General features: G+C 37.3%; 1 pseudogene; it reads right to left on the bottom strand.

Moving 5' to 3' along the window:
* Positions 1–24,903, bottom strand: part of LOC129504107 (tropomyosin alpha-3 chain-like) — a 185,698-nt pseudogene that overhangs the window by 3,398 nt on the left and 157,397 nt on the right.

Genomic DNA, 24,903 nt, shown 5'->3' with positions numbered 1-24,903 from the left:
ATCACATTTATAATATATAAATTTTAATAGACACTACTTTCTACTTTTAAGTCATTTATTGACCTTTTTCTGTCTATTCTTTTTTTTTAAGATTTTATTTTTAAGTAATCTCTACACCCAGCACAAAGCTTGAACCTACAACCCCAAGATCAAGAGTTGCATGCTCTACCAACTGAGCCAACCAGGTGCCCCTTTTCTGTCTAGTCTTCTGCCAGCACTATAGCATTTTAGTTTGTAGCTATGTAATAAGCTTTGATATTTGGTGGGACAAATAAATGGCAGGTAGCTTAAATGAGAGGGGATTGAAAGATCTGGAGTCAAGAGTTTTACGTACCACCATAGAGCCTGTTTTTTACCAGAAGAGGCCGCCTGTGCATGTGGGCACTCCTGGAGCTGAGGTTAAGGAGTAATTGAAAGGAAGGAGAGAGTAAAAAAGCGAGGACATAGGGCCATGGAATCCAAACATCACTACTGTTTTAAAATATGGCAATGCCTGTGCATTACAAAAGATGTGGTCTTCTCTAATTGGAGCTCAAGGCAAATTATTATGTAGACTGTTTCTTTTTAGCACATTTTAATTTTTATTTATTTTTTGGTTCTCATTTGCTTTTGACATCTCCCAGTTAGGCTGTTGATGCCAAAGAATGACACCAGTTAGACATCAGCACTTTATGAGCTTGCTGCTTCCAGGACTATTTATTTGCCAGGCAGAGAAGGTGGTACCTAATACTGAGAAATGACTTCTCACAGTCACACTGAAGCTAGTCATGAGGGCTGCTAGAGACCTTCAGTGAACAAAGGAGCCCCCTGCCCTCCTAATAACATCTCCTAAGTGGTGTCCTTTTTATCTCCCTTAAGGCTTATTCTGTCTCTACTATTTTTCAGAAGGGAATCTTAGAAGGAGTATCATGTCTCTGCTTAGCTATCAAATATTTATTAAACTGTTAATATTTTTTGGGCATTGTGCTTGGGAATTTTAATATAAATAAAATATTATCTCGCCTTTTGAGGAGTTCATTGTCAGGTCCAATAGTTCTTAGTTCCTTGTATTTGCTTTCCCAAAGTTTAGGCTCCCACTCTGAGGACCTAAGGCACTTGGCATTGCCTCAAGTGGTCCATTTAGAGGTCAGAATAAATTACCTTCCATATTTAAACAGATTCTATAACCTTTAGGGTTTCCACTTATGCCCACTTTGTGGCAGGAATGCTCCCCTTCCCCCACACCTCCTTCTCTTATCCTGGGCCTGACTTTGTTTTTAAGCTTGCAGTATTAGAGCCTTTTTTGATTATTTTTTATGATAGAATACTTTGCTTAGTGTTTCAAACTCAGTGCTCCCTTTTGCTAATGTTGATGTGACAAGGTTTTCTTTGCCTGGACATTTTAAATCTAGACTCTTCAAATCCTGAGCTTTACCTTACATAGCTCTGTTGATGAGTTCTTGGAGTTTGGGGTACTTATGATTACATTTTACTCCATTCCTATGAAATTCTGTTGTTAACAGGGGACATTCTGGTGAGTCAGATGAACCTGTGTCAAAACCATTTCACTCTCAAGAAGGCACAGTGGCTCTGGGTGCTTCTCAGTGGCCAGGGATATGCTTCCTTCTTCATTGATCCTGTTAAGTGACAAGATCCTGTCTTTTGGGGTGAAAAATATCCATGTGATTATATGCTCTGATTTATCATTCAGTGATCATATTAGCTATGTCGCCTCTTGCATTCCGTCATCTGGGCCCCACTGAGCTGTGAGGCTATTACCCTTCTCAGGAAGGCACTGACTTACTCATCAAGGGGGACTACTTCCTCTCCATACTGCTCTGTCTCCCTGGAAGCCTTCCAACAGGACATCAGCATTTACAAATTAATTTGCACTACCTTGGCCAGAATGTAATTCTAATTCCAATTTCTTCTCCTGCAGGCCTTCTACAATATTCCAGCTATTCCTGTTGGAGTTTCCCTTTCTTCTTGTCCAATAGTTCCTCTTCAGTTTTATTTATTTGCTGATATTTTGACAAAAATCTACCTTTTACCAAGCTTATTTATCCTTCAAAGCCCTGTTTATTTTCCAGCTCTTCCAAGAAGCCTACCTGAATATTTAGACTGACTTCAAAGTCATAATCAATTATATAATACTAATTTGGCTTAATCATTGAAAACCTTGCATCATAGGGTAGCAGTTAAGGTCGTAGACTTTAGAGACAGTTCTTTTTTTTAAGATTTTATTTATTAATGAGAGAGAGAGAGAGAGAGAGAGAGAGAGAGAGGCAGAGACACAGGCAGAGGGAGAAGCAGGTTCCATTCAGGGAGCCCAACATGGGACTCAATCCCGGGTCTCCCAGGATCGCACCCTGGACCCAAGGTGGCGCTAAACCGCTGAGCCACCCAGGCTGCCCTAGAGACAGTTCTTTTCTCTGTTTTTGAGCTGCTTGAATTTGTGTAAATTATTACCACTTCTAGTCTTCAATTTCTTTATTGGCAAAACAGGGTTAAGGATGACCTTTCTTGGTATCACTAGGGTCCATCTGTGTTCTGTACATTGTAGATGCTCACGAAGTTAGGAGGAGGTACTTGCAGCTTCTATTTGCCAGTGATGGGTTTACTTTAGGAAGTATTTCCTGGCTGCTCTAGGACAAATTTTTTTTTATCAGTGATGATTAAGAGTGGTCTACAGGCAAAAACCTTATTGAACTCTTAGATTAAGGATTATAGACTAATGGATCATGATCTCAAGATTTCTGAATTAATATAATGATATTAGTTCAAATAATCTCATTGGAGCTCAATACAGGGTAATAACAATTGTCATATATTTCCTTGACAGATGTCAAAAGAGTGAATACCACATGGACCAAAGAGTGTGGCCGCATATAAATTATATCACTTACTGAAACATTCAGAGTGGCTGGCTTTTCTCATGATTTTGAAGTGAATTTAAGCAGATTTTCAGGAAGTTTTCTTAATGTACTGGTTTCTCTTAGATTTTCCTAGATATCTTCTTGGTTATGTTTAAAAATAGACATTTAAATGAGGATTGATTTAGTAGCAGGGGTCCTTTTCAGAGAACTTGTTTTAATTTTGTTTCAGGAGTTACTGGCTGGCCCTAATTTGGCTTATTGCATAGATCAAAAGCATTTCATTTCATGCCCTCATATTCTCCCTCTTATGAAGCCTCTCTACTTATCTCGTAATTTCTAGTTTTTCTGTCACAAGTGAACTGTGGGATCTTAGGACCTTACTTTCTAAACAAAGGGATGAATTAGATGAATATAGGTTTTATGTATAATTTTTATAATAAATGGTACATATAATTTTATGCCATTTTCATGATTACCACAATCAAAATTTGTAGTTTAGCCTTTTACACTGCAACATTCAAATTTTCTTAGCCATTGCTTTTATAAATGGCTTACTGCTCTTCTTGCTTTTAATCTCATCCTTTTTAGGACTTAGAGTGTAAGCTTGTTGAGAGTTCAAGGTTTTGTTTGCATTTTCATTTCTTTTTTGGTTAAATTAATACATATGAAATATTACATATATAACATATAAACTGAATACATAATATATTACATATATGCAATGCATAATCCAATTATGAGAATAATTATATTTAATAATATATGTAAATTATACTTTATAACTTTTCCTTAATTGAATTATATATTGAATATAGTATATATTAAATATATGTAATTTAATCCTTAATTGAATTGTATATTGAAAGTCAGCTGGAAGATTTTGTCAGATAGATGTTTTAGCTTAAAGGTCAGTGTTCATGACACATAGAATCATCGTTCCAACCTCTACTAATTTAAAGAACTTTGAATAATTTTGAGTGATTCAGCAGCTTCTATTGCCTCTAATTGCATTGCTAGTGTGAAACAAATTTCTGTAAACGGAACACAATTTAAAAAATTAATGCTATATTATGGTGTATGTGTATTCTTTTGAAGATTTTTTAAGCCAAAGGTTGGAATCCAAATTTAAGTTAAAAATTCAACCCTATTAGTTCCAACAGTAAAAATGACACAACAGAAGTGGTTGGACGGATGTTTACCTTTAGATGTTACCAGTTTGCACATGTGCAGGCAATAATGACTCTTGGCACTTCACAACTTATTCTGCTGCCTAGAATTTGTCAGATATTTCTTTAGACATGAATTCTGTGGATCTCGATTTTAGAAATGTTACAATAGAAGAATTATATCTAGGGAACAAGAAAACATGGTATATAACTGTCAATCAAGTATAACTTACTTTCCCTTGCTGCCCTGCTCCCAAAGGCATGTTAGTATTATTTAATTCGTTTACTGTAACTATGGTTGTTAAAAGATTTAAAGGTTTGAAAGCCACAAATAGTGATTATGCTGGGTGTGACCCAAATAAAATCCACTAGATTGACTGGAAAGCTTGGTGAGAGTTTTGGTATCCTCTCATTCTTCAGGGGAACCTTTCTTTTATGTTATCAGAAGCTTTCCCTTTGCTTCAGGAAGCCCATTGGCCTGCCCGGAGAGAGAAATTCAGTTGGTAGAGTACTTTATAGATGTCTCTCGATCCTCCTGGACAGAGAGGAGAAAGCCCAACACCTGACACTTGGAGAGGTTAAGTCTCTGAATGAAAAATTGCCATGAATTTGAATGAAGATAAGAGAGAAGGGGACAGTGAAAGATGTTCCAGTGGTGAGGGATCATCAGTGTTGGCAGCTGCCCATCCCTCTTATCTCACCTAATGGCGGGTGCCTGCCAATGTTTATTTGTCCATTGCCATTCACCAGCTGCTCCTCTGCCATGTTGTTTTCCTTCCCAGATGGCAACACGATGTTCCACGATAAAACTGACACAAAAAACAATGCAAAATTTGTCTAAGAGAGGTTCAGCAAGCATGAGAAAAACATCTGATATCTCTCAGAGCCCGCCAAGTTCGCAGCTTACAGTGCCAGAGTAATTATGGGATGATTTGAACAGAGGCAATGCATGGGGAAGCCACTACCAAATGTAGCAGGTAGGTTTCCAGAAGAGGCAAAACATTCAGCTCTCTCGTTCCTCTGGCACCCTGACAGAATCAATGAGCGCTGCCTGTGGCTCCCAGAAGCCTCGTACATTATGGAATCTGTGCTTTACCCCATGCTGCCTAATTAATGGCCCACTATTTTAAAAACTCTTTTATTCAATTAGACTCTGCTTTCAATAAGATAAACAGTCTTGCTATCAAAATCCTAGGAAACCGACATTTATAGGCTGCCTTCTCGCCAAAGCATCTGCTTTTCTGTTGCCCTTGGTCTTTTATTCTGTCCAGTTTTCATTTGGCTGTTTGATTCTGTAAAAATTGACTGCTATTTTGGGGAATAATATGAAACAAGAGAGTTTCTCTGCCATCCTATTACTCTGAGGGCTATTTCCCCCTTAGCCTCTACACAAGAACACAAACTAAAGAGAATCATTTTATTATTGCAGATTACAAAGAGCCACAGATGTTATTTAAAATGCGGCATTGACTGGATTTCATATTCATCACTATTACTCAAAGTACTGCCTTTTTTATGGGTTACCATTACGACATTTTTTGTCAGATCAGATTTTTAGATGAAACACTAAAGAGTTCTTTCTTCTTTAATATGACCACATGCCTCTTCATTTGACTCAGAATTGTCTCCTAGGGATAATTGCATTCATGTCTGTTTGGCTAGATTTTTTTTATAGTTAATATAGTTTATTTGACCTACTTTAGAGACAATACTGAGGAAAATAATTTAAAAAATTATATCTAGCATTCAAAGAATCTGCCCCAAACTGGCTCAACTGTGGAATTGTTGGTTTTAAAATATTGTTAGTGAAAACAAAGAATAGAAAATGCCCAGTAGTTTTTGGTGAAAAATATTATTTTAGTGAATTAATTACTTATTTTCTGACTTATGAGTGGTATAGCATATTGGTACAATTTAAAAACAGATTTTGCATTTATTTGGTCTGGGGAGGAAGTTTTTATTGTAGGTAGAATCAGGAAAACCGGTTCAAGAAATGTTGACACATTCCCACATAAAGAGAAAGGCTGTTGAAAAGGCTCAAGATTTCTTGAGTAAGACCTGAGTTTGGGTGTTATCTGGGCCATTAACATTAGCTGAGTCACTTAACCTCTTAGAATCTCCATTTCCTTTTATACAAAATGAAAATATGAGTAATAGTTGCCAACTACAAATGTTGTGAGGGTCAGATCAATTTGCAGATGCAAGAATTTTATAAGTTGTAAAGCATAGTGCAGCTATTAGGTGGTTTCAATGACATGTTTCTCTGTTTAGCTGTATCCTCATAAAGTTTTCCTTCTTCTTCTTAGACAATAACTTTCCTTCAATAAAAGGTTTATTTTTCTTTAGTTTTATAATTTGTTCTTGCAGCTTCAGAAATCCTGGAGGATAGTGCAGTGTAGATTTTATGATGGTTGTGAATATTTGACCTTCTATGGGTGGAGGAAAGATCTGAATATATTAACTTTTGAGGCCATGCTCTAATTCGGTTTTGTAGGAAACAATGTCATTTGACATTTCAGCCTTTTTGCAGGACAAATTGTTGGGCATTTTCCAAGACAGCAAGAGCTGAACTTGAACTTTTTCTTCCACTTGACCATATATATACAGGTAGAATTAATATAATGTCCATATTCTAGTTCATATTCATGTTGGATCAAAATGATTCCAAGGAACAGAGCAAGGTCAGATTGAGAACTCTCAATATTGAGAGAGAGGTTGATTTTACTAATTGATGCCTGTTGGAATTCATGTTCATCCAGAATACAGCAGGAGTTCTCAATCCTGACTTAAAATCACCTGTATAACATTTTGTTGCTCTTTGGTTTTAATTCTTTATGGCTACTGTGGCTTACTTAATTATCTATGATGAAGCAAGGAAATTAACACTGATAGCCAGCAGAACCCATGTCTAAACATTTTGACTTAAATGGTTCTGTGTGACTTTTCATTATCAAAAACTTTTAAGGGATCCCTGGGTGGCGCAGCGGTTTAGCGCCTGCCTTTGGCCCAGGGCGCGATCCTGGAGACCCGGGATCGAATCCCACGTCGGGCTCCCGGTGCATGGAGCCTGCTTCTCCCTCTGCCTATGTCTCTGCCTCTCTCTCTCTCTCTGTGACTATCATAAATAAATAAAAAATTTAAAAAAAGAACTTTAAAAAAAAAAAAAAACTTTTAAGCTCTCCAGGAGAATCTTAAGGTAGAGTTAGGCTGAGAACCGTGCATTTAGAAGTAAGTGACAATAAATTATGTACCAGTAGGTATGTACACACTACTTTGGTATTTAGCTAGGTTAGGTTCAGCTAGGCATGATTTTTGAGTGATCACTTGAGCCAAGATTCCATGATAATGTTAAAAGCATGTTTTTGAGTTACAAATATTGAGACTAAAATTTTACATTTTTCTGCTCATTAATTTATTTAGTTTTTAAATTTTAACTTAGTGTTTCCATTTGAAATGTTAAACATGTGTCACCAAGTTTTCAACTTGGAACAAGGGATAAAATAAACTTCTAAAACGGTGAAGACTGAGAGAAATATAATCCATGTACATAAAAGTTTTTGGGGTGCAACAGGGAAAGGGGTCCAAAGACAAAAATGTTTGAAGACCACTGGTCTAATCTATTATTTTACTTTCTTCAGAACTCTGTGTCTGTCTGGAATTACCTTGTTTAGTTGTGAATGTATTGTATGACTTTCCCAATTAGAATACAAGTACACTAAGCACAGTCTCTTCACGGCTGGCCGTCCAGTGCCTAGAAGTATCTGATGCAAAATAGATACTAGAGGTTGAATTATGTACCCTAAACATTCATATGTTTAAGTTTTAATCCCCATTATCTCAGAATGTGAGCTTATTTAGAAATAAGATTATTGCAGACATAATTAGTTGAGATGAGCTCATACTGGAGAGACGTAGGTCCCTAATTCAATATGATTTGGTGCCCTTATAAAAAAGAGAAGTTTAGGCATAGACATGCACACAGGGACTGAAGTTATGCTGTTCCCAGCCAAATTACTTAGAGAAGCTAGGAGAGAGGGATCTAGAGAAGGGATCCTTCTCTAGCACCTTCACAGGGAGCAGGGCCCTGCTGACATCTTGATTTCAGACTTCTGGCATCCAGAACTGTAAGACAGTAAGTAAGTTTCTGTCATTGTAAGCCACTCAGTTTTTGGTACTTTGTTATGGAAGCTCTAAGAAATGAATATAGTAGATATTCACTAAAGGTTGGTTAAATGCATGAATTATCTACTGTTTCACATGTACTACCACATTTTTCATAACAATCTGATCAAGTAGTGCCATTGTATTCTTTTTCTGCATGTGAGGAAACTGAGACTTATAGAGATTAAGTAACTCCCAAGGTCACATCTGTCTGCCTCCTTAGCTGGAGCTCCTCAGCTCTACACTACGTGGTTTGACAGATATACTATATAGGATACATATGAAAACAGGAGGTCGCCATGAATAAGCAGCGCAATGCACAGAAAGAGTACTCAACCTGGAAGCCCAGTATCTGGAATATCAAGCATTCAGTCTCTTAGTCAATTTAAAGATCCTCTGCCATCTTCACCCTGTAACTCCGAGCTTAGAGTTGTAACTTCAGGCTCAGAAGTCAGCTGTGGGGAAAGAAGGTGTGGAGTCTCTCTTTGCCTTCTGTGTTCCACCTTGTCTTATTTCTCAAGGTCAGGGTGAGGTGAGAGAGAAGAGGGAAAGGAGGAACAAAGGTCTTTCTTAATCAGTATAGTGGTCACATGACTTTGAGTGGCAGATGGGATATTATTTTTGGTTCTTTAGAGACCCATTTTTTAAAAAAAGATTTTATTTATTTATGAGAGAGAGAGAGAGAGAGAGAAAGAGACAGGCAGAGGGAGAAGCAGGCTCCATGCAGGGAGCCTGATGTGGGACTCGATCCCAGGTCTCCAGGATCAGGCCCTGGGCTGAAGGTGGCACTAAACTGCTGAGCCACCTGGGCTGTCCTAGAGACCCATATTATAGCATTGTTCCCTGCCAAAAGAAGATGAACCCTCTGGCTGACTCTGGTCCTGGTTCTTTCTGTTGGAGTCACCTAACCTGGATGGTGACCACTTGGGCATGGCCCTTTGATGGCAACTCCAGTCCTGCTTGTCCTTGGCATCCATTCTGGCTCAAAGAAAACATTTGGCTCTGAAAGTACAGGCTGCTCCTATAGCTCTCTCTTATCCTTGGCCATAAAAGGCAGTAGTTCCTGCAAGCCTCACACATTTACATTCTTTCCAGACTAGAATCAGCCTCTAGGCTTCCTGAAACTTCCCTTACTTGGCTTCAGTGGTTGTATTGAGAAATAACCTGATATATCTGGATTTTAAAGTGAGTTTCGTGATGTTGTTTATAGATCAAATATTGCTAGGAAAATTATTTTTTAAAAAGGTTTTATTTATTTATTTGAGTGAGAGAGCACAAGCAGGGGGAGAAGCAGACTTCCTCCTAATCAGGGAGTATGATGTGGGGCTTGATCCCAGGACCTGGAGATCATACCTAAGTTGAAGGCAGCTGTTCAATCGACTCAGCTACTCTGGCACTTGCTAGGAAAGTTATTATGACCAGAATACCAAAAATACTGGGTATTTAATACCAAATATATGGGGTATATAAATGTCCATGTTCTAATCCATGGATCCCTCATTTTAAGCAATTCAACTGCTTTTACTAAATATCTCCTGTATGCCAGGCACTGCCCCAGGATAAGAGACAAATACTATCTATGATTAACACATTCTCACTAAGTTTAGGTCATAAGTAGCCTGAAATTTCTGAAGTGAATATTATAAAATATCGTGGAACTGATTTTTAGAATGAAAATCATACTCCAAGATCCAAAGGCTCAGAAGAATAAGCTTAGATATACCTTCTGTTCTTTCTGAAGATTTCTTTAGTTCATATTATAGTTTCAGCAGAACTCTTTATTCTGATTTCTCAGTAACTGAATAATTTGGTGCCTGCCTGCCATGCTTTTACCATTCTTTAGGTCTGAAGGATATTAATCTGTTTCCAAAACACATGACTCTTGTCCCCTTTACTTGCATACACACACACACACACACACACACACACACACACACACACACTTCCTCTTATGTGCAATTTAGTATGCTTAATAAATTCTAGTGATCAAATAGGGAGTTATTTAGTCAGTAGGAAATTGTCTAATTTGTCTCTGGAAGAAAAAATTCTTAATTACCTTTCAGAGAATTTGTTTAGTTTTAAATGATATTAGAGTGTGGGTAAAGTTTTCCTTTAGGGAGGTGCAAGGCTTAATATGTTAAGAGCCTATTAGGAGCAGTGCATGATTTTTACATCATGTATCATTAGTTTATTCAACAAATATTTATTCAGAACCTGCTAAATACCAGTCAGCATTCTAGGCATTGGGGTATATCAGTAATCAAATCATAATGAAAAAGGCAAAAATCTCTCATTGAGTTAACTTTTTATTTGGGCATCAGACTATAAACAAGATATGTAAGTAAAATATGCAGTACTATGACCTAAGGAAAAGAAAGAAAGCACTCGCAGGCAAATGAACCACTAGAGGAAGGGGAGTTCAGTTTAGATGTGTGGCGAGGGAAGGTCTCAGGGAAGGTCTCGCTGAAAACCTGACTTACGAACTGGCTTGTGGGACCGTCCAAGCTCTAGCCTGTTCTGGAAGAGCAAGCTCAGAGACCTGAGGGTGGCAGTGGGCCTGGATTAGAGGGGCTGGAGAGCAGCCCATGTGGCTGGAATGGAGTGAGTGAGTGTGATAGTGGGAGGTGATGTCAGAATTAATGGGGACTGAGGGGCAGCCACGGAGGCCTTGTAGGCCACAGCGAGGACATCAACTCATATCTTGGGGCCAATGGGGAACCATTGGAGGGCTTTGAGTGGAGAAGTGATATGATCTCACTGTTTAGCAGGGTTACCCTGGCTGCTGTACTGGGACTAGACTGCAAAGACAGAAGTGGAGACCATTCAGGTAGTATTGCAATAATCTAGACAAGAGGTGATAGTGGAGATTGTGAGAAATGGTCAAATTTTGGGTGTATGTATGTCCTGGTAGAGCCAACAGGATTTGCTGTGGGACTAATAGATGAGGAGGAGGCGAGTAAAAGGAGAGTTAGGTGGCCCTGAGGCTTTCTGTCTGAGGATCTGGAAGAGCTAAAGTCATGATGGGAAACATTAAGGAGACGTGTCAACCTCTCTTCTCTCCAATCATCTCTCCCCAGCTTCTACCCCTACATTGTCTCTTCTACCTTCTTCAGCTCTTTATAGCTCATTCACTGAAATCTTGTAACTTCAAGCTCAGGACCATCCCATTTCTTCCTGTGACATATCCTTTGCCATCTTGTTTACTTTTCCCATTTATTTTTAATTTATATTTACTAAAGAGAAAAAACAGCACAAAATTCCCTAAGAGGTAAATGTAAGATGGTGAGAATTATAGCCTTTTAATTCAGAGCTCCTGTTGTCTTCTCTTCTTAATATATAATGAAGCCAAAAGATTAATGGACTAGATATTAGGGAAATCCACGTTATTGTTTAGGCTCTCTGATCTTGGGCAATAAGCAACTATTTTCTGGACCTTAATTTTGTCGTCATTAAAACCAACAAAGGGTACATGGCTGGTGAGGTCATTTCTGGAGCTAGTAAGTAGATAATTACATTTTCTTACTGACCAGCATTTCTACGGGTCATGGCTCCATGAATGATACCGAATCCTTGGAGTTGGTTCATATTGGTGTGTTATCACTGATACTATATAAATAACTTACTGAGTACCTATTATATTTGAGGCATGGCACTAAATGTTGCAGAGAATATCAAATATGAGAAACTTACATTCTTTACCATAAACACCTAATCATAGTCATTTACACAACCAACCCACTGAAGGACATCATGTGGCATGGTGACAAAAGGCCAAAATAGAGGATTATAAAGATAAATTCTGACTAAAGAGTGTTCATTAGAAAAGACTCCAAGAAACTGACATTTGAGTTTTATCTTGAAGAAAGAGTGAGATTTGTACAAGTAGAGATGAAGAGAAGATCCTTAAGAAGGGTATAGTATGCTGATGGGAAAGTATGCTAACAATTTAGAGAATAGTGAATAGTTTAGCTTGGAGGTCAGGTATGTGTTAGAGTCTCAAATCCCACCCAGAGGAGAGTAGCTTTGATGTCCAGGAAATGGCCAACCTCAATATTGTTTCAGGCTTTCACACCTTGTTTCTACTCACCCTTAACTCCACTCCTTACCATCACAATCTGGCTCTACTTTGTTTCCCGTGATCTCTTCTTGAGCTAAGCTCCTTGCACAATGTATTCCTTCTATTGTATATGACATTTATTTCACTTGGCTTTCTCAAGCCCTATCTACATCTAGCTCTGTAGTGCTGCTGTTCAATTCCAGATCTGTAGCCATAGGACATTTGGTTACAATGGTTAGTGAATACCTTTGTATATAAAATCTCTAGGCCATTTCTTAAAATCCAGTGAATTCAGACTTTTACTATTCTATTATAATATTCAGATACATTTGATCACCTTTTCTTTTATGAGTTCCTTCTTTAATTCTCTAATATTCTCTCCTTGTGTCATGAAGTCTAGAAACCATTAAATGATTTACTAATTACCCTTAACAATTCCATTAATAATCTTAAAATGTATAAGATAAAGCACTACTTTTGCTGTGTAAGTTTGGTATTGTAAAGATTTATGTAAGTTATACCAGTAACACAGGAGGAAATGTAGATACACATTTTATTCCTAAACAAGGAATATACATTACTATTGCTTTAACCCAAATTGGACCATTAATGATTTTTGTGTATGAACTGTGAGCCTATATCAGGGGATTTTTAAAATGTGGGAGTATAGGGCAGCCTGGGTGGCTCAGCAGTTTAGCACTGCCTTCAGCCCAGGGCATGATCCTGGAGTTCTGGGATCGAGTCCCACGTTGAGTTCCCTGCATGGAGCCTGCTTCTCCCTCTGCCTGTGTCTCTGCCCCCTGCTTCCCTCTGTGTCTCTCATGAATAAATAAATAAAATATATTTTTAAAAAAGATGTGGGAGTACATGAGAATGGATGAGAAATAACTTATGTCTTTCTTTTCACTAATTTTTCACAGAGATTTAATATTTTTTTAGTTGTCAGTGTAGGCAATAAACCATATTCACTTTTATCAATACTTGTGGATTTGTCACCAGTAGACATCATAGATTTTTGGCACATTATTGTTGCAGGTCCCTCAAAATGTCATTTATGCTCATCATAATCTACTTTAAATTATGGTAGTTATTAAATCCATCACTAGATATAATGTTTAATAAGTTATAGAAGCACACCATATTATTTCATCATAATTTTTAATTTTAAAATGTTTTGATGTCTTTAAATATAGTTGGTTCCCTTGTTCTCTGTGTTTTATTATATACATTTGAAATATTATTCTCAGAAAGGATACATAGATGTCACCAGACTGCCAAAGGAGTCAGTGGCACAAAAAAAGTTATGAACCCTGGGGTACATAATGTTTTGAATTAGATCTAGAATGATAAATAGGTAGGTAGGTAGGTAGGTAGGTAGATACAGATAGAAAGGCCATATGCTCAGGCTTCTTCCTTTGTCTCTCCTATTTTCATGAATCACTAGATGACCCAACAGCAGTGGACACCCTTAACATGTTGATAATATAGGTATAGGAAAGAATTGAGCATATTTTTCACAAAACTCCTCTTCTGTTTAAATAAATGGTTATGCATGATGATCAAATACAACCCAGAGAGAAACTTTAAAAACCTGGAGCAATCTTGGAAATGCTAATAGGTACTTAATGAAGGGGAAATGCTAACAAATTGTTTCTATGGAAAAAGATTTATTGGTTTCTCTCCTGATTTGAATATTTCCTCAAATAAGTATGCTTTGTGATTATATATATATACCAATACATTTATATGTGTAGGTCTATATTTATTATACATATGTGGACATACATAGATTTCAAAGTTTTATCTACTGTGTAGTAAGTCATTTTTATTAATATACTTTATAGCTAAGACTTAAAATGGGGGTTTTCCATTGCCTTAAAGACTAATATTCTCTATGTATAGATTTCTCTGCTTCTTATCTATTGGGGTTTTTAAAAATTTATAAAATTTACAAAATCTCCACTAATTAATTACTTTGTCCAATTAGATTGTATTACTATGTCACATTGAACTTTAGTCAAATATTACTATGAAAAAGGTAAAATCTTTATTTTAAAATATACCTTTCAAACAAATTACTTATTTCTGGTAAAGATATTTGTTCAGTTTATATACTACACTATCTATTTATCCAATGACACTTTTGATCCTTTTGCCACAACTTCTGATTGAAAGCAAAGTTCCTATTTTTAGTTACTTTATAAAGCTTTCTTGCACTAGGAAAAGGCAGAGGTGATTTATACCTTTTACATACCCTTTCCAACAAATAGTCATTTAAAAGATTGATTATTTGTTCATATATTTTTTCCTATGCAGGTATTGAATAGACTCGGGTGTATCATCTATTACTATCTTGCTGTAATAGGTTTTATTCTATTCAGGTATATTAGGTATCTCTATTTGGGTTTGTGTTTCAAGTTACTTTCTATAAATGTCAGCTACTCAGGTAGTCAGTTACGTGGACTCAGTCCCTTTGATTGGGTTCCATGGTCCTTGGCATCATCTCTTGTCTTTCCAGCCTTTCCAGTGATATAGATGCTGAGGTGCTCTGGATCTGGCAGGTGCTCAGTAAATACCATCTCATGACAAATGGCCCTGTCTGATCAAGAAGTTCTGAGTACATCTTCAAATCTCTTTTGATGTAGGTGCCGATAAAACTTATTTGGTCATGTAATTGGCCATTGTAGACTGGTTTTATGCTGTGTGATTTAGGCAATATATGGGATAAAGGCAACTTTGTGTTTTGGAATTTCAGAAAGTCACATTCAGTAAAGACATGGTATAATATCTGAGGTATTTGCCACGTTAAAAAAAATTTCACTGTACTTTATCAAGCAAGCATCTCCAACACCCATCCCCCATACTTAGCACTAATCTGAATGGTGAAGTTGCTGTGTGGATCACCTGAGAATATATTTAGGATATTGCTGAAGATGTCTTAAGAGTGCTCAAGGACATCTCTCAACAAAGACAGTATTTCCCCTGACACTATATTATTAAGTTTGGTGTTGACCTAGTAGGTTTTGTATTTGTTACCTGTGTATAACCAGGTAGAGCTCTTTGCCAAGGTAGAAGTCTGTGGGTTGCAACTAACATTTTATTACATTTTCTACTGGTATTTAAAAGGCAGAGACCTAGTAAGGGGACCATAAAATTTTTGAGTTTCTCCTCTTGCCCTTGAAAAGCTTATGCTACCTAAAACCTTTCTGTTTGTTTTTGTTTTGATGTTTGCTGTGCTGAAACTCTTGAAATCCTAAAAATTTACCAGGGAATTAAAACAGAATAGCTTGAAGGAAGAAAATCCATTCCAACAACGATGTAACTGAAGATTTTCTCCATACGAATTATTTCACATCCCTCCATCCTTTCAGTTGTTACAGAGCCCCAACAAATGCCAGGCACTGTGCTAGGTTCTAGGGGTAGAGAGATGAACAATATATAATCCATGTCCTCAAGGAATTGATGAGCTATTTTGTAAATAGCGAACTACAACATAGGACAGAATGAAATAAATACTAAATGGAGAGAGAAAAGGACAGATAACTATTGGCCACAACCTGTCCTAAGAGACAGCTTATATGACAGAGAACCATGTGTTCCTTGATGAATTGCTATTAAAATCTAGTGTTCAGCTGAGAGGTTAAGAATGTGCTGTGTTTGCTGACTGGGCTTGAGAGGGATGCATAATGAAATTCATTTAATGAGGCTCTCTGAAAGCAGAAGTGCTTTTACTAGAGGCAACTTCCACTTGTCTAGTCATTATTGTGGTTTGCTTATGAGTAAAGGGCTTTGTTGTAAACACATTCTTTTTCCAAAGGGCTCTTTGACAATAGAAGGGAATTGCAATTCTCTCTGCCGGCCAAAAGAGGGCATTGGAGCTCTCAGAATGGCTGTTACAAACTGATCAGAACAGGCATTTGGCTCAGATTTGTCAGGATGTTTTCTGACTCCCATAGAATAGATCTGATTAAAATATAGTTTTGGAACCTGAACAAGATATGGAACTTGTGGGTAGGTAGGCTCTGACTTTGGTCTTTTGAAACTGAAGACACATATTTATTTAAGTACACCTAATATTAGTGATTCATAGTTTCACTCCCTTTGTATTATAGAGTAGTATGCTAGTCTCAAAACCAGCCACTGTCTTAATAGACACAGAATTTAGCAGCAAAAGAGTAATGTTTATTTTCACCCTGAAAACTTACCTTTATAGTTCTGTTGCCATAACTCTGCTCATTTGTGCTTTGTTTGGACATTCGATTGTGGAAACTTCTCTCCTTCCTTTAGAAGTCCTCCGTTTCTCAGCTGGAAATGTTGGACTATTTTGAGGTCTATAGGACTAGAGTAGCTCATAAAGTTCTGAAGATGGGGCTGTTAAGCTTGGAACTAACATCCTGAAGATTGGTGGAGCCAGTATAAACATGACTGACCAACTTTGTTCACAATTGCAAGGATTAGTTTTATTTTTGTTTTGCCTTTAAGGGCAATCCTGCCTAGAGGCCAGGATGAACTAGGAGATCTCTTGAGGTAAGATCAAGGACGCTATAAGAATTTCCATTAATCCTTTAAAAACAAAATAATGAACTGGCCAGAGCATGAATGTAAACTGGGATTCTTGAGTTTTAGCCTCCATCCAAAGTAGATTGAGTTGCAGAGAGATCTGAAAGCCCCACCATTTTGCATTTTTAGTTGTCTTCCCAATTAAATGGGAACAAAATAGATTTGCCCTCATTCATTTGGACTTTTCCAGGAGGATTAATTTCCACTAGTGGCACTAGCATAAAATCCACAGGAATGTAAGGATCATTTGTTTCTTTTTTTATCTCTACCCTCAGTGACCAGCACAGTCTCTGGCTTATAGTAGTAACGAATAATGACTATTTGTTGAATGACTGAAGGAAGGAAATAAAAACGATATGATGTTTTCTTAAGACAGCACACTTTATTATCTGATACTCCAATAATAGTGCTGAAACCTTATGTGTATATTGCTTAAGATTTTACAAATATCATTTGTGTATGTTATTTCAATTTTATCTTCAGTTCTGTAATTGAAGAAACCAGAGTTCGGAAATTGTAAGTAGCAGATATATGTAGGATGACCATGAGGATAGTTTTGAGATGGAATTAATTAAGGATTAATTAGTATGTCACTTCAACAATGTAAACTGGATTGTTGTGGGAGCACGAAGTGAGGACATGTATCTAGGTCTTCTGACTCTGCTTAGTACACTGTGCTCCCAGAAGTGTAATTTCTGCATCTTCCCATTATCAGCAGAGTCATAATAAACAGTGATCATGAAACATTGCAAGATCCCATAGTATCATGTGAATATTTACAGAATTGAACTGTATTCAACATGGTTTTGGTGTTATGTGTATTTTTCCGTTTTTTTGTTTTGTTTTATGATTCTTTAGAAATTGGCAAACTATGGAAGACTGAAATATTTGGGTAGTTTAAACACTCAGTATCCTTATTGCACCAAATAATAGAGGGTTCTGTGTATGTTTGCAATAATATTTTACATATACCAAGGAGTTTAATAGTCACTTTATAGATGAAAGAGATATATCTGTGATTTGTGCAATATAATCAACCTGCCATTATGATTAGACTCATTTATAAACTCCTATTAACACACAACTTATTTCATGCAAAAATGTAAAATGTACCTACTCTGCCTTCATGGATAGGTATCTGTGGATATGAATATACAGTCACATTTTCACATTTTCTATTGTATTTTGTACTTGACAGTCCCAGTTCTCTTGTTTGTGCATATCTATGCCTCACACAGTTGGTTTACATAAAGAATCTAAAATATTTTGTGCTTTAATTAGAGTGAAGGAGATCAAGAGAGTTCTCAAGGATATAATAAAAATATCAACATAGAGGATAAAAATTGTTAAGCACAGGGTACCTGGACTTGTGTTTTGTGAAGATGTTCTCAGCAAAGTACTGTGATCTCCATGGGCCCCCCTATTCTTTCTATCATTCAGGCTTTATTTCTTTATTTCTTTTTTTTAAGATTTTATTTATTTATTCATGAAAGACAGAGAGAGAGAGAGGCAGGCAGAGACATAGGCAGAGGGAGAAGCAGGTTCCATGCAGGGAGCTTGATGTGGGACTCGATCCGGGGACCATGGGATCACGCCCTGAGCTGAAGGCAGATGCTCAACCGCTGAGCCACCCAGGTGTCCCAGGCTTTATTTCTTTGAGTCCTTTTTACCTTAATTACAATTATCCATTGCTGTCTGAAATTAGAGTGAATTGGGTTATGTTACAATAACAGCCTGGAATTTTCCATAGCTTATAACCACAAAGATTTGGTTTTTGTAAATCCATCTGAGTTGACTGCTCCGTGTTGTCATCAGTTTGGGATCCAGGATGAAGGTACAGCCATTATGGATAAGGGAAAGAAGAAATGGCCAATCACACTCTGGCTCCAAAAGGCTTGTCTTGGAAGTGATACATGTTTCTTTTGCTTACCTGTATATGTCCCAAGCAAATCCCATGGCCAAGTATAATGTCAATCAGGTGAAGAATGAGGGTGGGGGGGGGTAGACCACAAGAAAGACCACAGATACTCTAGTATTTGCCAGATGAGTAATGCAATCTAGCATGGTCTCCTTTAGTCTTAGCTGAGATACTTTGTTGGAATCACATCTTGCTTCAGAGAACCACTAGGATTCTTACTTCTTATCCTTTTATCAATAAATTTGACTTTACAAAATCAGAGTTTAAAAATTGGGAGATTCTAATCTTGCTAAATTTCTGTGCTATTGGGCTTGTCTATTCTCTAATCAATATTTCTTATCAAATAATAATTGCAAATCATCAAGCTAGAGTACCAGCCTTGTCTTAAGGGAAATTATAAAATAGTGGTTTAAAAACATGTACAATTAGCTATAAAAGCATATGTCTTTGTAATTCCAGACTCAAGGAAGCTTTATCTCCCTTAGATCATCAGATAGTTTGGGGTTTTGAATTCTAGGTTTTTATTTTATTAATTAAAAAATAGTTATTTCTAAAAGTCACATTATATTTCCTGAATCCAAGGGGTGCTGTCTTATTAACATTGTCTTATTACAGTATCTAGTATTAAATTTTGTTTTTACTTTTGCCACCTCTAGTATAAATTGTTCCAGAGTGGAAGAAATTAGGTGTTTGCCCACTGTATTACTCTTATACTTCTTTTGGAAGAGGCATAAATTGAGTTTGTGAACTCTGTTTTTGCCCTCTGAATGGAAGAGGAGTTTGCTGAGGTGGCGATGACCAAGAAACAGTGTGTTGGGTGCCAGTGAAGTTCAGAGAAGCTATCTGCTTAAGTATAGATGGAATTTGCTGGAGAATATCTACTTCTGGGTCTCTGTACAGTATTGACCAGAAAGCCACACTTATTGGCCACACTGTGTAAGGAGAAAGAAGAAAAAAACAGAATCGGTAAGAGAGGTCATTTGGTCTTGTCCCTCCAGTGCCCTTTACTGACAAGACTTACCATTGTGACATCTGGCAAAAGAGAATGTTTATAGGGTCCAGCTGTAATATCACAAAGCAAAGAAGGATGTAGTTCAGGCTGAGAGGCAATATGTTGATAACTGTCACAGTGACTGTAGAATTTATTGTTTAAACTAGAAAGCAAAGAGAGAGCAATTAATATTTACTGTGAGGCAATAGGTATAAACTAGTGCTGTGATAGAAGAAACTAGAAATATGTTTACTAAGCCTGAGAGGTGAATAGAATCTGGATAGGGAAGAGTAGTGTAGCTGAAGAATACTGTGGATGCAGGAATCAGTGTGACCAAAGAAATGGGTCCTGGGGACATTGGAGTAGCTAAGCTCAATATGTGGCATAAGAGAGAAGCAAATACAAAGACGAAATAATGGTAATCCTTGAATAATGTTTTTTTAATAAAAGGCTTAACAAACTCACTATCTTAATACTGAGGCCCATAAATATGAAGGTAGTTTTCGCCAGGATGTGCATTTCCCTTTCTACCATTCCCATCTTCATGACTAGCAGTACCTTGAAAGGCATTTGTTAAACTCTCTACTATCCTAAGAATTCAGTGCCTTCTGAAGACCTACCGTTGAGTTGCCAAAAAAAGCGATTTGGTCTCTCAAAATTAGAGGAAGGAAGATAATTTGGTAGAGAATTTGCTCATTGTCAATCTTTGTGATTTTATTTTGTAAAATTTAGAATCGTTTATTAGGAGAAAATGGAAAAAATGGAAAAATTCACCTTTCTACAGAATGTATATAGTAACATATGGTATAATTCAGGCCAAAAAGAAATCTGTATAGGTTATTTTTCAAGTGTTTGTGTGTATGCATATGTCAGATAGAGAGAATAAGATTATTCTTAGTGTAAATCTTAAGAACATCTGATATTAAGAGCTAACACAACTGATTTTTCTCTATCTTCCTCCTTCATCACTGAATACAGCCTCTAGTAATAAGATTTCTTGTGAGAAGCCTGTTATTCAAATTCTTTGCACAAATGCTGAAGAAATAGAGGCCCTGAAACGTGAAGTGGTTTGCTCAAGTCACTAGCTACTTAGTGGTAGAGGCTGGTTTTCTGCCTCTTAGGTCAATAGCCCTTCTTTTCCAGTAGGTTCTCTTGTTTATCTCCCAGTTCACACAGCTTTGATCAGAACTTCAGTACGTGCATTTCACATGTAAGTGAAAGTAAGCCCCTGAGAGATGTGTCTGGACATTTGCTTTCTAGAAAAGGGATAATGTACTCAATTTCCACGTTTCTTGGCTGACTCCACAAAGCAATGTTTCCTCCCTCCTTACTGTTCTCTGTTGATCTACTTTTGTTCCTTTTATTTCTGGCCCAGCTCCCCCATATCATATCTCAGTTATTTTCTCCTCCTTTGTCAAAGGTCCCAGGTTTGGAGAACAGGGACCATGTTCCTTTGGAAGGCAGGGGGTCATATTCCAGACACTAACAGGTCTCCCATGTTGAGCCACTTCTCTATGTCCTCACACAGGCCTCTCCACTCCACAGTATTTTCTGAGCCTCTGGTCCCTAAGCTCCTAAGCTCCCTGGTTTAACTCTGACATCTGGTAAACCATGTTGGAAAAGCTTCTTCTGGAATTTCTGTACATCCTCATACACATTCCAGATAACAAATGAAAAGTATTTGGGGGGGGGAAGAGAAATGAACAGTTCTCAAAAGTTTACTTTAGACTGATTTATTGGCTGACTTCTCTGTACCTTTCTAACAAACTTGCTATTAAAAACAGGCCCATCTATTCCAATTTACCACATGTGACCCCATTAAGTTCATGGCCAGCTTCCCATTGTATGGAACTCCATAGAGATTTGGAAGCTTATTTCTAGCATTTAACTTCCCTGGTAAAAACCAGTGACTTTAATGATAACTGAACACAAAGGAAAAATACTTTTGAATCATCTCTGTTTTATAGATGATTATACAATGTTTGAAAATTTGATTAAAATCAACTTTATGGATGTTTATACAATATGTATCAGTCTCTCAACCTGTGACATTTTTGAGTACTGTCCATGCAGAAAGAACAGAAGTTGCGGTCAGCTTTTTTTGGTGTCTTTGCCCCTGATATTAATCTTGCTGTGGGGGCAGTCATAATTTCCACCACTCAGTACTAAGTGCAACATTCACAGAAATCTTAGAAATGGAAAGCCATCCCCATTTTCTTTCTTTCCTTTTTTTTTTTTGCCATCCCCGTTTTCTTAAATTCTTGTTTCCAAATTCTCTAAATCAGTTCATAAAAATTTGTAAAGCAGCTTTATTAACTGAGAAAATTTCAATAAAAAACACAATAATGTTTAAAGAAAAAACAAATCTGGTTTGGCATATAATAGCTGTGTGATCTTGTCAGAAAGTCTTACTTTACAGAAGGTCCATGGTGCAAAAACTATAAATAAAGCAGCATCTCCAAAATTTTGAAAAGAGCCACACCACCCTTTCCTCCCGCCTGTTTTAAAAATATGTAACAAAATAAGAGAATTGGGAAAAAAACCTCTTCCCATACCCTGTCTGGCTAATTCAGACCAACTGGGAAAAATCACATGATGGACAACACATCAAAAATCTAGGCTGAAAACGGCCAAATCTATGAATAGCAGATATGGGAACCAGCCCAAGGCTTGTGTGTAGAAGGGTGACAGATAAAAATAGTGCCCTAAATTTTTCAAAGGTGATTTGAAATCTCCCAAGTATAGATGACTTTGCTACTGAAAATAAGATGACAAGGGTAAAGTTGAAATTGTGACTCCTTCAAGGGTCTGTAGACTTAAGTTAATGTTCGAGAAAGAAGGGCTGATTTCTCCTCCTCATCAGCAAGCTGCACACAGGCACAGAACATTTCTTTTTCTCTGACAAATTCTTAATATATTTATCCTTCCCCTCTGCTCCTTTCAAGAAAGGAAGGCAGCAGCTCAGGATTGTGAATTTTCAAAAGCATCCCATTTTCAGTTCCCTCCTGCTGATAAAAGCAATGTCCAGAAGACAAGAGGTAGGCTTAGCGCTGGGGAAATATATATATATATATATATCCTTTCTCACATCATAAACTTTTTTTTTTTTTTTTTTTTTGCTGGACATTCTTCATTGTGCTTCTGCCTCCACACTGTGCTTGATATCACTGGGGGTGTGGCTTGTCGCTACTGAAATAGAAAAGTTTCTAAAACTTGCTCTCCCCCATATCAACTAGGTACAAAGATAAAGGCCATATAGTGCTTTTATTATTTTAGGTTTTTGAGCAGGGAAGGAGTGCAGAAGGAAGTGAAGTTGTTTTGAATGGCCATTTTTGAAGTTCTTTGCATCTCTTCCGTGCTATGCCATTGATTAAAATATCTTCACATGTCTCTGAGGCTCTCTAAGCTGGATGAGGAGAGTTTGGTGACAGTGTGGAATACCATTAGTAAGATTTCTTTTGGTGACAGACAGATGTAAATGTATCCATCTAATTCTCTACTCTCAGGTCTCTTTCTGCAGATGGATGTTAATAATTAGCAGTTGCATCTCCTCCCTCTTTATCAAATTGGATTCTCCATAAATTCATCATTTCCTTTTTATTTTCTCAAAGTAGCAGCAGCTCTGACAGCCTGCCTTTGTTCTTGTGTTTATAAATAATTTATAACACAGAAATATCTCTTCTTAGTCTTAAAACATAAACTAATGGAATAACACAACACACTGGCCCAAACTACCTTCTACTTAGGAAGAAAGAAAACGTCAGGGTGGGGTGAAAAGCTTCCTCCCTAACAAAGGGAGACTGCAGATCATATGGGAAAAAAAATGTTTGTCCAGCTGAATATAGTTTTTTGGTTTTAATATTCCACCCCCCTCCAGATTCTAGCCATGTATGGGAGTTCTAGACAGCACAAGCAAATTCTTTTGTCATTTCCTTTCCAAATAGTATACCTTTGTGTGAATTCCCAAATATACAATGCATTTCATTAAGCTATCCAGAAAGGAGACAATTATTCAATTAAAACATCCACAGATGCTAAAAGCATACCATGGTACATTTATTCAGCAACTTTATGCTCGTAACCCATGCACAATCTTTAAACACCAAATTACAGGGATTTGGTCCAAATTAGCAATAAAATACAATGTGTTTGCCCTCTACTGGGTAGTAATGACTGTGTAGTTTTCCTTACATACCCAGTGGCCTTGTAGACAGCTTCATAACTGTTTCATGTAGTCACTAACACAGTGTTATAAACAAATATGGCTAGGATTTGTGCTAATTAAGGTAAATAGAGTAATGTTGCATCCGTTTTTCTAAGCTAAGATCTTGAGTAGAGGTGGTTTAAAATTTTTCCTTATTGTGCTCTAGGCTTGCATATCACATCATAGGAGATCGTTTATAAGTCATCATTTGATATCCTGGAAAATATATTCAGGTTGTAGATAAATAACCCGCCTAACAATGCTAATGCAGAATGTCTGGCATGTAATTTAGATAGGAATCTGAACACCTCCTTACATCAGCTGTTAAGATTTTGCACTGAAGCAGAAATAACGTCTTATCTTCCATCTGGAAATGGGACATAGAATAGTGACACAAGTTATTTACAGAGTTACTGCAAAACAAGAGTGGTAACAGAGTAACTACAGTAACTACAAAGCAACTCCCTGGGTTACTGCTGCAATATAATGCCAGATAAATAATCATGCCAGGGTAAATAAATTGGAAGACGCCTGATTTTATAGAGCATAAACGTAACTTGCATTCCTATTGGGGGGGAGCTTTTCCTCACACGTTGATTTCTGAAGCTTCTTTCCAAGTCCAAGCTGACCCAGCAGAGCAATAAAAGTGTGCATAGAACACTCAAGCCATTTCTACCTCTCAGGAAGTTGGGGGGAGGAAGCCCTGTCCACAGCCGGGGCTGGGGCCTCAGTATAGTCCTGAAAGACAAACATACCTTTAGATTTAAATTGATTGAACCAAGGGGCTGGGTTTGACTGGAGAGGAATTTGACTGGTATTTCGGGTCAGGTCCTCTCTCATGGTCCCAATTGTCTTGCTCTTGGCAAATGATTTATTTTTCTCTTAAAAATGGGGTAGAATTAATACCTGACTTGGGGCTTTTGGACTATTTTCTTCCTGGAAGCAGCAGCCAGCATTACTGGTCTCAGTGATTCACAAATGAAGCATTAAG

Source organism: Nyctereutes procyonoides, unplaced genomic scaffold, assembly GCF_905146905.1.
Source record: "Nyctereutes procyonoides isolate TBG_1078 unplaced genomic scaffold, NYPRO_anot_genome, whole genome shotgun sequence".
In the NCBI taxonomy this organism is placed as follows: domain Eukaryota; kingdom Metazoa; phylum Chordata; class Mammalia; order Carnivora; family Canidae; genus Nyctereutes; species Nyctereutes procyonoides.
This window is presented reverse-complemented; position numbering and strand designations above follow the sequence as displayed.